The sequence below is a fragment of the Xenopus laevis genome, chromosome 1S (assembly GCF_017654675.1).
Source record: "Xenopus laevis strain J_2021 chromosome 1S, Xenopus_laevis_v10.1, whole genome shotgun sequence".
In the NCBI taxonomy this organism is placed as follows: domain Eukaryota; kingdom Metazoa; phylum Chordata; class Amphibia; order Anura; family Pipidae; genus Xenopus; species Xenopus laevis.
The window spans coordinates 126,572,444-126,584,843 of NC_054372.1; positions in this window are offsets into that span (position 1 = coordinate 126,572,444).

The following is a 12,400-nucleotide window of genomic DNA, read 5'->3' on the forward strand; positions in this document are numbered from 1 at the left end:
TGCCTTCCTTGTCTCATGTCTAGTGAGTATAATATACCACTGGGGGCACTAGGATTCTAGAGGTAGTTTGCTATACCATCACCTCCCTAGTTATGCAGCTAACACTTTGGGAATCACTGCACACAGCACCTTATGCTCATAGAGCTAATGTGATTAGTGGGGATTTTATGATTTCACGGTTTTAAAGTGTATTATATTCAATCACGGATTGTTTTGTTAAATAACTTCTCACAGAGAAAGTAAAAAGTGGTGATCTCCCCCTCGATAAACTTTGGTTTTTTCAGGGATACGGCAATTCATATTTGAAGAGGGTAAAAATGTTATCCCCAACCAAAGGTGCGGGCTAATAGAGCCCGCATTCTGGTTGGGAATAACAGTAGTTTTTTTTAAGAAAAGATGCCCCCCGCCAGTGCTACGCTACCCGCACCCGGAAGGCGCTCCCGGTGAGAGCAGCCATGTGGCGTCACTCGCATGAGCATAATGAGCAATTCAGCAGCTTTTCATAAAGGAATGAAGAAAAGTGAACTCCTATCACATAACATTTATGTTATACATTATTATATATATTATGTAGTATATATCCCATATACAGTATTATGACATTGATATTATACCCACTGGTAAAGATTCACTGAATGTTTTCAATTTCATGAAACTGTTTGCCATGTACTGCAATGTTAAAAAAAAAGAAAAATAGAAATTGGAATGTCATGCATTTATAGCCACATACAGTATAATCACTTGGTTTTGTAAAGATCACTAGAGATAACTAATATGCCTTTGCTCTTTCCGCCCAAGAACAGCATGTCTATTATTTAATCCTTTTTATATTCTGAAGCATAGCAAAGATGCCACACAATGATTTAGGGTGAGTGGAATGTCCATTTTGGTTTGGATCCCAAATTTCAGAAAGAAGCTCAGAATTCCTATCACATGGTTAGAAGAGTAAAAATGTTTGAACTTGGCTGCACTCTCCTAGAGAGTTGAAGGGGACATTCCACACAAGTGTTGCGTTACTTATTACAGCACGTTCATTAGTCATGGAAAAATTGACTAACTGTCATCACTAGCACAGAAGCATTCATATTTCATCAGCAAGAGTGTGAGAGGCTTTCGTTCTGGATTACTGGGTTTTTATGCTAATGGTGTTGCCTTCAAATTGTTCCTAGAAGCCATTCTCCACCGCACCTATACAGTTATATGAAAAAGTTTGGGAACCCCTTTTAATTATTTGGAGTTGTGTTTATCATTGGCTGAGCTTTGAATGTAGCAATTTCCTTTTAATATATAACACGCCTTATGGAAACAGTAGTATTTCAGCAGTGACATAAAGTTTCTTGGAACAGAAAATATTCAATATGCATCATAACACAATTAGACAGGTGCATAAATTTGGGCACCACAACAGAGATATTACATCAATACTTAGTTGATCCTCCTTTTGCAAATGTAACAGCCTCTAGACGCCTCCTATAGCCTTTGATGAGTGTCTGGATTCTGAATGGCGGTATTTTTGACCATTCGTCCATACACAATCTCTCCAGTTCAGTTCAATTTGATGGCTGCCGAGCATGGACAGCCTGCTTCAAATCATCCCATAGATTTTCCATGATATTCAGTCGGGGGACTGTGATGGCCATTCCAGAATATTGTACTTCTCCCTCTGCATAAATGCCTTTGTAGATTTTGAAGTGTGTTTAGGGTCATTGTCTTGTTGGAATATCCAATCTCTGTGTAACTTCAACTTTGTGACTGATGCTTGAACATTATCCTGAAGAATTTATTGACATTGGGTTAAATTCATCCGACCCTCGACTTTAACAAGGGTCCCAGTCCCTGAACTAGCCACACAGCCCCACAGCATGATGGAACCTCCAGCAAATTTGACAGTAGATGTTATGTTTTGGGTAGCCGAGAATGAGTAGAGTATAACAGTGCTTTATTAGCAGAATCAGACAGCCATTACACAACAGTAACTTTCACTTTCACTTTTACGCTGACAGGAAGTATGCACAGGAACTCATGTAGACAGTGTCACCTGCAGGCCATTTGTATAAACAACACAGTAGGTAGCAGATGTTTTTCTTGGAATGCGGTGTTCTTCTTTTGTCATGCAAAGTGCTCTTTGTTATGACCTAACAACTCAAATTTTGTCTCATCAGTCCAAAGAACTTTGTTCCAAAATGACTGTGGCTTGTCTAAATGAGCTTTTGCATACAACAAGCGACTCTGTTTGTGGCGTGAGTGCAGAAAGGGCTTCTTTCCCATCACCCTGCCATACAGATGTTCTTTGTGCAAAGTGCGCTGAATTGTAGAATGATGTACAGATACACCATCTGCAGCAAGATGTTCCTGCAGGTCTTTGGAGGCGATTTTTGGGTTGTCTGTAACCATTCTCACAATCCTCTGCATATGCCACTCCTGTATTTTTCTTGGCCTGCCAGACCTGGGTTTTACAGCAACTGTGCCTGTGGCCTTCCATTTCCTGGTTACATTCCTTACAGTTGAAACTGACAGTTTAAACCTCTGAGATAGCTTTTTGTAGCCTTCCCCTAAACAATGATATTGAACAATATTTGTTTTCAGATCTTTTAAGAGTTGCTTTGAGGATCCCATGCTGTCACTCCTCAAAGGAGAGTCAAACAGAAGCACAACTTGCAATTGGTCACCTTAAATATATTTTGTCATCATTGGACACACCTGCCTATGAAGTTCAAGGCTTAACAAGCTAATCCAACCAATTTGGTGTTGCCAGTAATCAGTATTGAGCAGTTACATCTATTCAAATTAGCAAAATGACAAAGGTACCCGATTAGGTAGCCAGTTTTTCACATTTGATTTAATTTCATACAACTAAATACTGCTTACTAAAAATATTTGTTCGGAAAATACCCCAGTACTCAGATGTTCCTGGGAAATGAAAGACATACCACTATTATCTTTTTTGTGGAGTAAATTATTATGCAGGCTGAGAGGGGTTCCAAACTGTTTTATATGACTGTATAATTATTGGACAAACAAACCTTGTGGAACAGCTGGAATATTTCATGAGATTTATCTTTTGATGAAGGATGCAAAAACATATGCTGTGTCAGGCTAAATCACAAATGAGTAGAATTAACTATACTATTGTGATCTACTGTAGATGCAATGATAGCATTAAATAGTTTGTACTGTTTTTAATTTTGTGACATCTGCTAATAGAGGAACAAACAAAGTGGGCCTGATTGTTTAATAAGCGCAATTGCATACTTGCATTATCAAGCAAGGCATGCACTTCACACATTATGACACTTCCCGTTGACATTAATGAGAACTGCTATAGGTCCTCACATGTCAAGTTTACATTTTTGGGTGATTATTGAGGGTACAGAGATTCTAACAGTGCTTTCTCTTGATGCCATAGGTATGTAGCAGATAGTGAGTGATTCAATTACTGCTACAATAAATGGTGCTTAAAATGTGCAATGTTCTGTACTCCTAGGGTTGTAATTAGGAGGATGGAATCTCTGGAACTAGAGGTGAAGGTTTTACTGACACATACTTTTCAGAGGTTCCATAAACGTCTTCCACGTCATTATTTTATTATGATTTGGCACCTCAATATATGGCATGCTGGTTATATGGAAAACTTGGACAGGACTGTCATATTGTATACCAGGAAGGTATTTCTACAGAATTCCACTCAGTGTATTTACCTGAGAGCAGTAGATCAACTAAGGCTAGATTGGTAAATTCCGCTAGTGTCAGGAGATACCTAAACAATGTCAGAAGCATTTTGGTAGATTTAGGGAGCAGACATGATACAGTAAGTCATAGTCTAACAATGTAATGCCACTTTGTTCAAAACCCATGATAATTACAGAATCACATGAGCAGTGGGTAACTGTGGCTCTTCCAACTGATGTCCATTGAATGATCTCCACTGCGGGTTGCAGGCATTTGATCACCACCCTGTCTAAGTCTTAAGGTCAGTTAATCTTGAAAAACTTTTTGGACTTGCATCTATGTGGCACAGACAACTGGCTGTCAAGATCCCATTCAGTTTCAAGGCAATATAGTATGCTAGGCATGCACACAGGTATCCAACAGCAAAGTTTCCTCAGTAAAACTGTAGTTAAAAAGGCTGAAAAAATATATTTCCATACATGTTTGACAATGAAGAAGTCAGGGACCAAGCAACTCAATAAATAAAATATTTTGATAAGAACATGTCTTAAACAATGGTTCCTAGAAATAGAAATTCCATACTGACATACAGGGCTGCCATCAGAAATCGCAGGGCCCCATACGACAAGATTTCCTGGGCCCCCTGGGCTGCGCCCACTACAAGCCGCACTTACAAGTTTGCCCTCCCCACCCCACAGGTCCACCCTCCACACAGTAAAGAAAAAATATTGGTGGTTAGTGTTCCCACATGTTAATAAAAAATAAAAAATATTGGTGGTCAGGGCCCCCCATAAAAAAACATTTGTGGTCAGGGCCCCCCATTAAAAAACATTTGTGGTTAGGGCCCCCCATTAAAAAATATTGGTGGCTAGGACCCCACATGGTAAAAAAAAAATAAAAATTGGTGCCCAGGGCCCCACCACACAACAGGGACCACAAAGGGTTACCTTTAGGGGGGCCCTGCCATGTTACACTTACTTCATTAGTGTGGCCCACCTGCTGTCAGTGAGCTGCCAACTACAGAAGGGAGGAGGGGAGCACAGGTGGCTGCATCTTCTTCCAGTGACAGCATATTCTTCCCTTATTGTTCACAGAATTTCAAGTCCCGGTAAAGCTGCATGGTGATTGGGTGAGATGGAGGGGAAGTTCAAACCTCAGCTATCCAATCCCTGAACAGCTCAGCCGGGACTTAAACTCTGTGACCAATAAGGGAAAGTAATGGACAGAAGATACCTCCTCTTGTGCAACTGCACTTGGAACAGCAGCTGAGAAAGCCAGTCATACTATTGTGTGTATATACTAATCCTTTTTTTTTTTTTTTTTACTGTACAGAGGTGTATGAATCCTTTTTGGTCACGTTAAAGAGCTAAAACCCCATAATAAAAATATACTGGAAGTCAATAATATAGAATTGAAACATCTACTTTTTCGTGCAAGATAAAACACAGTGAAATTAGAAAATGTATTTGAATTAGTACATATTTTGCACAGCATATAAATGAGCACCGGCAGCGTACTGAAAGAGATTTGAGAAGATTGATTCTGATGTAAAACAGCACTCCAACAGCAAATCCAATATGTCTGCATACTAGTCAGCATCTTATACAGAAAATTGTCATTTAAAGTTCTTTTAGAACAGGGGTCCCCAACCTTTTTTACTCGTGAGCCACATTTAAATGTAAAAAGAGTTGGAGAGCAACACAAGCATGAGAAAGTCCATGGGGATGTCAAATAAGGGCTGTGATTGGCTGTTTGGTAGCCCCTATGTGAACTGGTAGCCTACAGGAGGCTCTATTTGGCTGTACACCTGGTTTTTATTCAACCAAAACTTGGCTCCAAGCCTGGAATTCAAAAATAAGCTCCTGCTTTGAGGCCACTGGGAGCAACATCCAAGGGGTTGGTGAGCAACATGTTGCTCGCGAGCTACTGGTTGGGGACCACTGTTTTAGAAAATAGATGGCAGTAATTGAAATGGTATAAAATCCCGGTGTTGGAGATACTGAGGAGAATCAGTAAATTTTATAAATTTTATAAAACCAGAGAACAAATCACATCAGATTAATTAATTATTGTCTGTACTCATAATGCAATTCTTACCCATAATACATTGCTGTAATTTTATATCATACTGATAATAACACCTACCTATGCAATGTGTCAGCAACCAATAATACATTTTTTATTAGCTGGTGAGAAAATATTTTATCATTTTACAACCTTTAATAAACTGATCTCATGGTGTGTAAACAATTGGAATGACATTAAATCACTTGAAAATGTTGGTACTGATATTTTTTTATACAGGGTCAGTCAACAATAATTTATCTAGGAAAATAAAGACCCAGATGCACAACCTTAATCAATAAGTAAAGCTTAGCCTCTTGTTGGGAGAACATTTAGGGCAGTAACGTAACTAGAGGGGGACTGGCCCTGGCACAGGACACGCAGCCGGGCCCACCGCCCCCTCCGTACGCCTGGAATCCGCCCGGAATCAGTGGTGCGCGAGCTGCCGGGGGGCCCTGAGGGGCCTGGCTCAATCGCACCCCCTGTTACGCCACTGATTTAGGGGCAGATTCACTAACAGGTGAAAGCTTCAGCTTCGCACCCCTCGCACCACCTCGCAAGGCGCAAGTGCGCTACGAATACACTAATTCACTAAAATGCGAAGTTACGTCCCGGGTGTTGAATGCTGGCAACTTTTCACTAGCGTTACTTTGGCTGTGTGAGCATTTCATAGCGAAGATACTCTAGTGTTCATTTGTACCTTTTGAAAATTAGCTAGTGATCTTGTGCTTAGATCAGTCTGCATACGGCAGGTTATTTAAAGTTGTATGGAGGTCTTTGTTATAAATGTTGGTGAAAATGCTTGAAATTACCACTTTTTCTTATACATGTCCAGGGAACCTTAGTACACATGAGCCCACTGTAAAATGAATGTTCCACGTGTTATGAAATGTCTGGAGAAAACCAGTTACCCAAAAAAGTTCAAGTCAGCCAAAAAAAGTTCAAGTCAGGAATTTTGCAGGCAATTCCGCTTCAATAAAAGAAAAGTCGCCAGCGATTTTTAAACTCTTATGCATTTTCAGCACACAGGATATGATGTAAGTGACAGACGATTGAGGAAGATCTAGCTTCTTTTAAGCACTTGCCCTGGTCTGAGGTGGCGACTTCAACTCTGGCGAAATAGGTAATTCAGAGAATTTGCGAAGTAAGGATCGTTCGCCAGAGTGAAAAGTCGCCTGACGATAAAGTGAAAATGAAGGCTAGCAATGGTCCTGTTAGCTAGTGAATTGGCTCCTGCACCTGTTAGTAAATTTGCGATGTCCCTGCGGGTGGCAACGCAGGTGAAAAATCGCTAGCATTGGCCACTTTGCCCTTTAGTAAATCTGCCCCTTAGGATGTACATGTAGTTGCTATGAGCTGCTATGAGATTCACAACCCAATACCCATAGGGCTGCAATAACACTCAAGTAATTCCTGGGCTCCAAAATTTAGGTTTTCATGAGAGAATTTAGAAATGGAGGCATAGAACACAATGGTGTGACAAGTAAAACCTAGGGCAATTTCCATACTGAAATTCTCTATTGCCAGGTCACTTGAGTATGCTGGCAAAGGTGCTGTACATTTATAGTATTTCACCAAAATAAATGCTAAAAGGTTTGAAGTACAGTCACACGTTTACTGCAAAAACAGTGTTCTACATGCTGTATGCTTTAAAGCAGGACTAAACCACAAAAACAAGTATGCTAAAAATACCATATTTTATATATTGAACCTACTGAACCAGTCTAAAGGTGCAACATCTCTATAACAGTAATTATCCAGGCCTTTAAAGTTGTCACAGTAGTTTCTCATCTTGGATTTTGTTACGAATATCTGTGACACTCACATGCTCAGTGGACTTTGAGCAGCTGTTGAAAAGCTAAACTTAGTATTCATCACAGATCATCAAGCAGAAAATGTTGTGATTATTTACTAATCAGTCTCAGCATTATATGATGCCATTTATATTCAATATATTCAGTATTTTGTGTGTCAGCCCCTAAGGTCAATAACTGAGGGCAGCACAGAGCATGTGCAAGATGGGGAACTACTGGGGCATCTTTGGAGGCACAGATCTTTACTACAAAAGGACTGAGTTTGCCTTGGGCAGGTACAGAAGGCCAAAAAATGATGTACAGGTATGGGATCTGTTATCTGGAAACCATTTATCCAGAAAGATCCAAATTACGGAAAGGCCATCTCCCATAGACTCCATTATGATCAAATAATCCAAATTTTTAAAAATGATTTCCTTTTTCTCTGTAATAATAAAACAGTACATTGTACTTGATCCCAACTAAGATATAATTAATCCTTATTGGAAGCAAAACCAGCCTATTGGGTTTATTTAATGTTTACATGATTTACTAGTAGACGTAAGGTATGAAGATCCAAATTACGGGAAGATCCGTTATCCGGAAAACCCCAGGTCCCAAGCATTTAGGATAACAGATTCCATACCTGTACAACATTTCTGCCCCACTTTTTTATCTTTAGTTCTCCTTTGAGTTGACTGCATTTAGTTTAAGTCTAACTCTGTACTAAATATATTTACACGGAACTGAAGCACAGTTCACACATTAACATTTATTGACTCCAAACTCAGTTTTAGTATTTAAAGAAGTAAAGACGGGAACGTGTGCTGTTCATAATATTTATTATTATGGAAATATCAGTTATATCACATTCAATAGCAATACTACAAAAAAAGCAGTGGGATTCCACTAGTAAGGCAGTTAAATCTGTCGTGTTACTGTGAATACAGTGTTCATCTCTCTAGACTAATGTAAAATAAAAGAAAGTGAACGCCACGTAAATATGAATTACCTTGCAAGCATCTCAAGTGGACCATTGCAAGGAAAATATTGAAACTGGAATGCTGAGGTTTATTATAGAAATGTGCGGGTCAGAATGATTTACTAAAATAACCTTTATTTATCACCCTTTCTATTCGATATATGAGAATGTAATTAAATCTTCTGAGCTGATATGAAAATATTTTATGATTACAGTTTCATAACTGTATAATGTTTGGGGGGATCACATTGTGACTATAAGATAAGGAAACTTTGCACACAGCAATTTGTCAACTCCTTTAAAAAACAATAACAAAAGGGAAATTGTATATTGTAATGTACAACCAGACAACTACATCACTTCTGACTGGATCAGACCTTCAGATGCACTTGCCATGCAGACGTGTCTGGTTGCCAAAAACAGCATTTGTAAATGTCCTTCAGCATGTGCTGGCTAGAAAGAGAATATAAATCAACATCTCTTTTATGGTGGCAGGTTAATGTGAGTAGGCTAAGAAGTTGGAGATTATCCCAGCTATGCAGACATACCCATTATCTGTTTGGATTCCTAATATCTGTCTTGCACAATGAGTATCTTCTGAAAAGAAATAAATCCCTGTCGGATATAGAAATGTATTGACTAATATTTTGTATTGTTTAACATGACGCTTGTATGGATCCTTTTAGAACACAAAAGCCACAAAATGTACTTGAAAAGCTCCTCTTTCCAGGGGTGCACCTTATTGTCCTTGCACCCTGAATGAAAGTGCAAGTTTATGTGAGTGTATGTGAGTTGAGCAGGCACTAATAAAATAGACATAGTAAATGCAAAGACTACCTTTACCTTACCTTTAAGGCTGTATGCATCTTTACACATTTAAAAGCACATATAGCCTTATGTGCTTCATTCTTTTGCTGCACTAAACCATAACCTCTTGTACATCTCACAGGATGGGTGTGGGATGGGGTGGCAATGTTGTTGTGCTTTCCCTGTAGTGTCCCTACTGGTTCCACGTAGACACACTACAGCCATGGAGTCTCCTCCTGCTATAGTTCAGCTTATCTCTTCTCTTGGTTATAGACAGTTCATTTGAATTGGTTGTTGCTCGCAAACATTCAGAGAAACCGATATATCAATCTTGCAACACATTCGTTCACTGCCAGTAAATGAATCCCAACAGCAACCAATGCATTATAATTCTGGGATGGCAGTGGATGTGATTTACTTAGACTTTGCTAAAGCATTTGATACAGTGCCACAAAGGTTACTGGTTAAATTAAGGAATGTTGGCCTGGAACATAGTATTTGTACCTGGATAGAGAACTGGCTAAAAGATAGACTACAAAGAATGGTGGTAAATGGAACATTTTCTAATTGGACCAGCGTTGTTAGTGGAGTACCGCAGGGCTCTGTACTAGGTCCCTTGCTTTTCAACTTGTTTATTAATGACCTGGAGGTGGGCATTGAAAGTATTGCTTCTATTTTTGCAGATGATACTAAATTATGCAGAACTATAATTTCCATGCAGGATGCTGCCACTTTGCAGAGTGATTTGTCTAAACTGGAAAACTGGGCAGCAAACTGGAAAATAAGGTTCAATGTTGATAAATGCAAGGTTATGCACTTTGGCAAAAATAATATAAATGCAAGTTATACACTAAGTGTGTTGGGAGTTTCCTTAAATGAGAAGGATCTAGGTGTCTTTGTAGATAACACGTTGTCTAATTCTGGGCAGTGTCATTCTGTGGCTACTAAAGCAAATAAAGTTCTGTCTTGCATAAAAAAGGGCATTAACTCAAGGGATGAAAACATAATTATGCCTCTTTATAGGTCCCTGGTAAGGCCTCATCTGGAGTATGCAGTGCAGTTTTGGACTCCAGTCCTTAAGAGGGATATTAATGAGCTGGAGAGAGTGCAGAGACGTGCAACTAAATTGGTTGGAGGGATGGAAGGCTTAAATTATGAGGGTAGACTGTGTAGGTTGGGGTTGTTTTCTCTGGAAAAAAGGCGCTTGCGAGGGGACATGATTCCACTTTACAAGTACATTAGAAGACATTATAGACAAATAGCAGGGGACCTTTTTACCCATAAAGTGGATCACCGTACCAGAGGCCACCCCTTTAGACTAGACAGTAATTTAATCACTGGAGGGTGCCAAAAGAGTTCCAAGATCAAACTCTGTGCTATGTCTCTTTGTAAACATGCTGTTATGAATACAATGCTTATTTTGCGAAATTAGAGAAGAGACTAATGAATTATAAGCAAGGATAACAAGGTAACAAGGGTAAAGGCAATATTCAATGTCTAGATCTGTTTTCTCATATACAATAGATTTACAGGAACAATGGCCTTTTGAAGCATGTTAGAGAATCTTTAATGATAAATGTACTGAGAACCTAGAAATTAGTTAATACTGCATTCTTTTATCACTGGAAGGTCAGATGTTTCTCCCTGATATTTTTTTGCAAACTGCACAGAAGTGAAAAAGTTTCAGCTTACACAGTGCATAGTTATAACTCTTCTGCCGCATCCCATCCATATCCTTCTGTGCCAGCGGGGCCAGGGATACAATCTACAGAGCAAGAACAATGAGCAACAGAGTATACTGGCACAAAGAGCTTAGAGCATCATTCTTTATTTTCTCCTACTCAAAGGGATTTTTCGAGGTGAAAAATAATTTATAGTCACAAAATTCATCTTTCAACACAATTTAGTCATGCTTTATTTGGTTATTAATGAGAAAAGGATGCGGGACGCCCTATTAATAGGCTTGCTCAGGATGACCAGGTTCATCGTTTTATCTTTGCCATAACCAGAGCAATGCTGCAGTAAGCTGCTGATGCTAAATCATATATTATGTACATATGTACATATACATATTTGTAAGAAAAATGGATTCAGTTATATAATTGTGATTCAGTGTGTTGTTTTTTCTTGTCTACATATTAATTTTTTTATAGATATTTAAATAATCTAATCTGATCAAACCCATCAGTCAATTAAGGAAATGTTCTAAACTATTGTTTTGAAAGTATAAGCTTAAATAAAAGTATAACGTATTGTGCCTGAGATACCTTTTCTATAATGCCCTATTTATTGAACTCTCTGCCTATCTCACATTCTTTAAGAATTATACATATTGTAGAACTTTAAAGAAAGCATCACCAGAACTTTTCTTAGAATTATTTTCATATCATGCTCACATACTTAACTTTTCTATTATATGGCGTTTATTCATTTATATAATCCTTCGAATCTCTATGTGAGGGCTTGCATCGTGCAAATTAAAAAGGGGTGCAAAATGCATTGATTTTTAGGCATAACCCACCTTCTTCTGAGAGTTCCCTCAGAAGATCACAGACACAATTCTTTGTACTCTCAGAATGGAGCGTGAAGGAGTTGTGCCCATCTCTGTATGCAACACTGGCAGTGCCAACAAACACACCATCCTCTGAAATCCAGGGTAGATATAAAGTACTCCAGTGTACTTGCAAACCCTGCACTCTGCACACAGTTCAAGTTGCACCTCTTATGGCTATAGCTACAGGTTCATACTGTACTCCTAGGAATTAAGTCCTTTTGTTCTGCAGCGCTTTTGTATAGACACTGGATTGTGCTTGTTTAGATTGCTGGTTTAATAGCAATGAGAAAATCACTACGGTAAGAAACAGAGCAGCCTTGCTCACTTATTGCATGCTTATTGTAACCATTGCTCTGAATAAAGGGGTGTATCTCTTTAAGATAATATTCCTTAAATATCATCATCCTCCTACAGTATAAGACTTACACTAAACAAGTGAACTTTGCATTCATACCAGTCCATGGTACAGGATATTGAATCCCCTTCATATAAACAACAATCACTAGCAGCAAGTTGTCTGTCAAGCAAAAC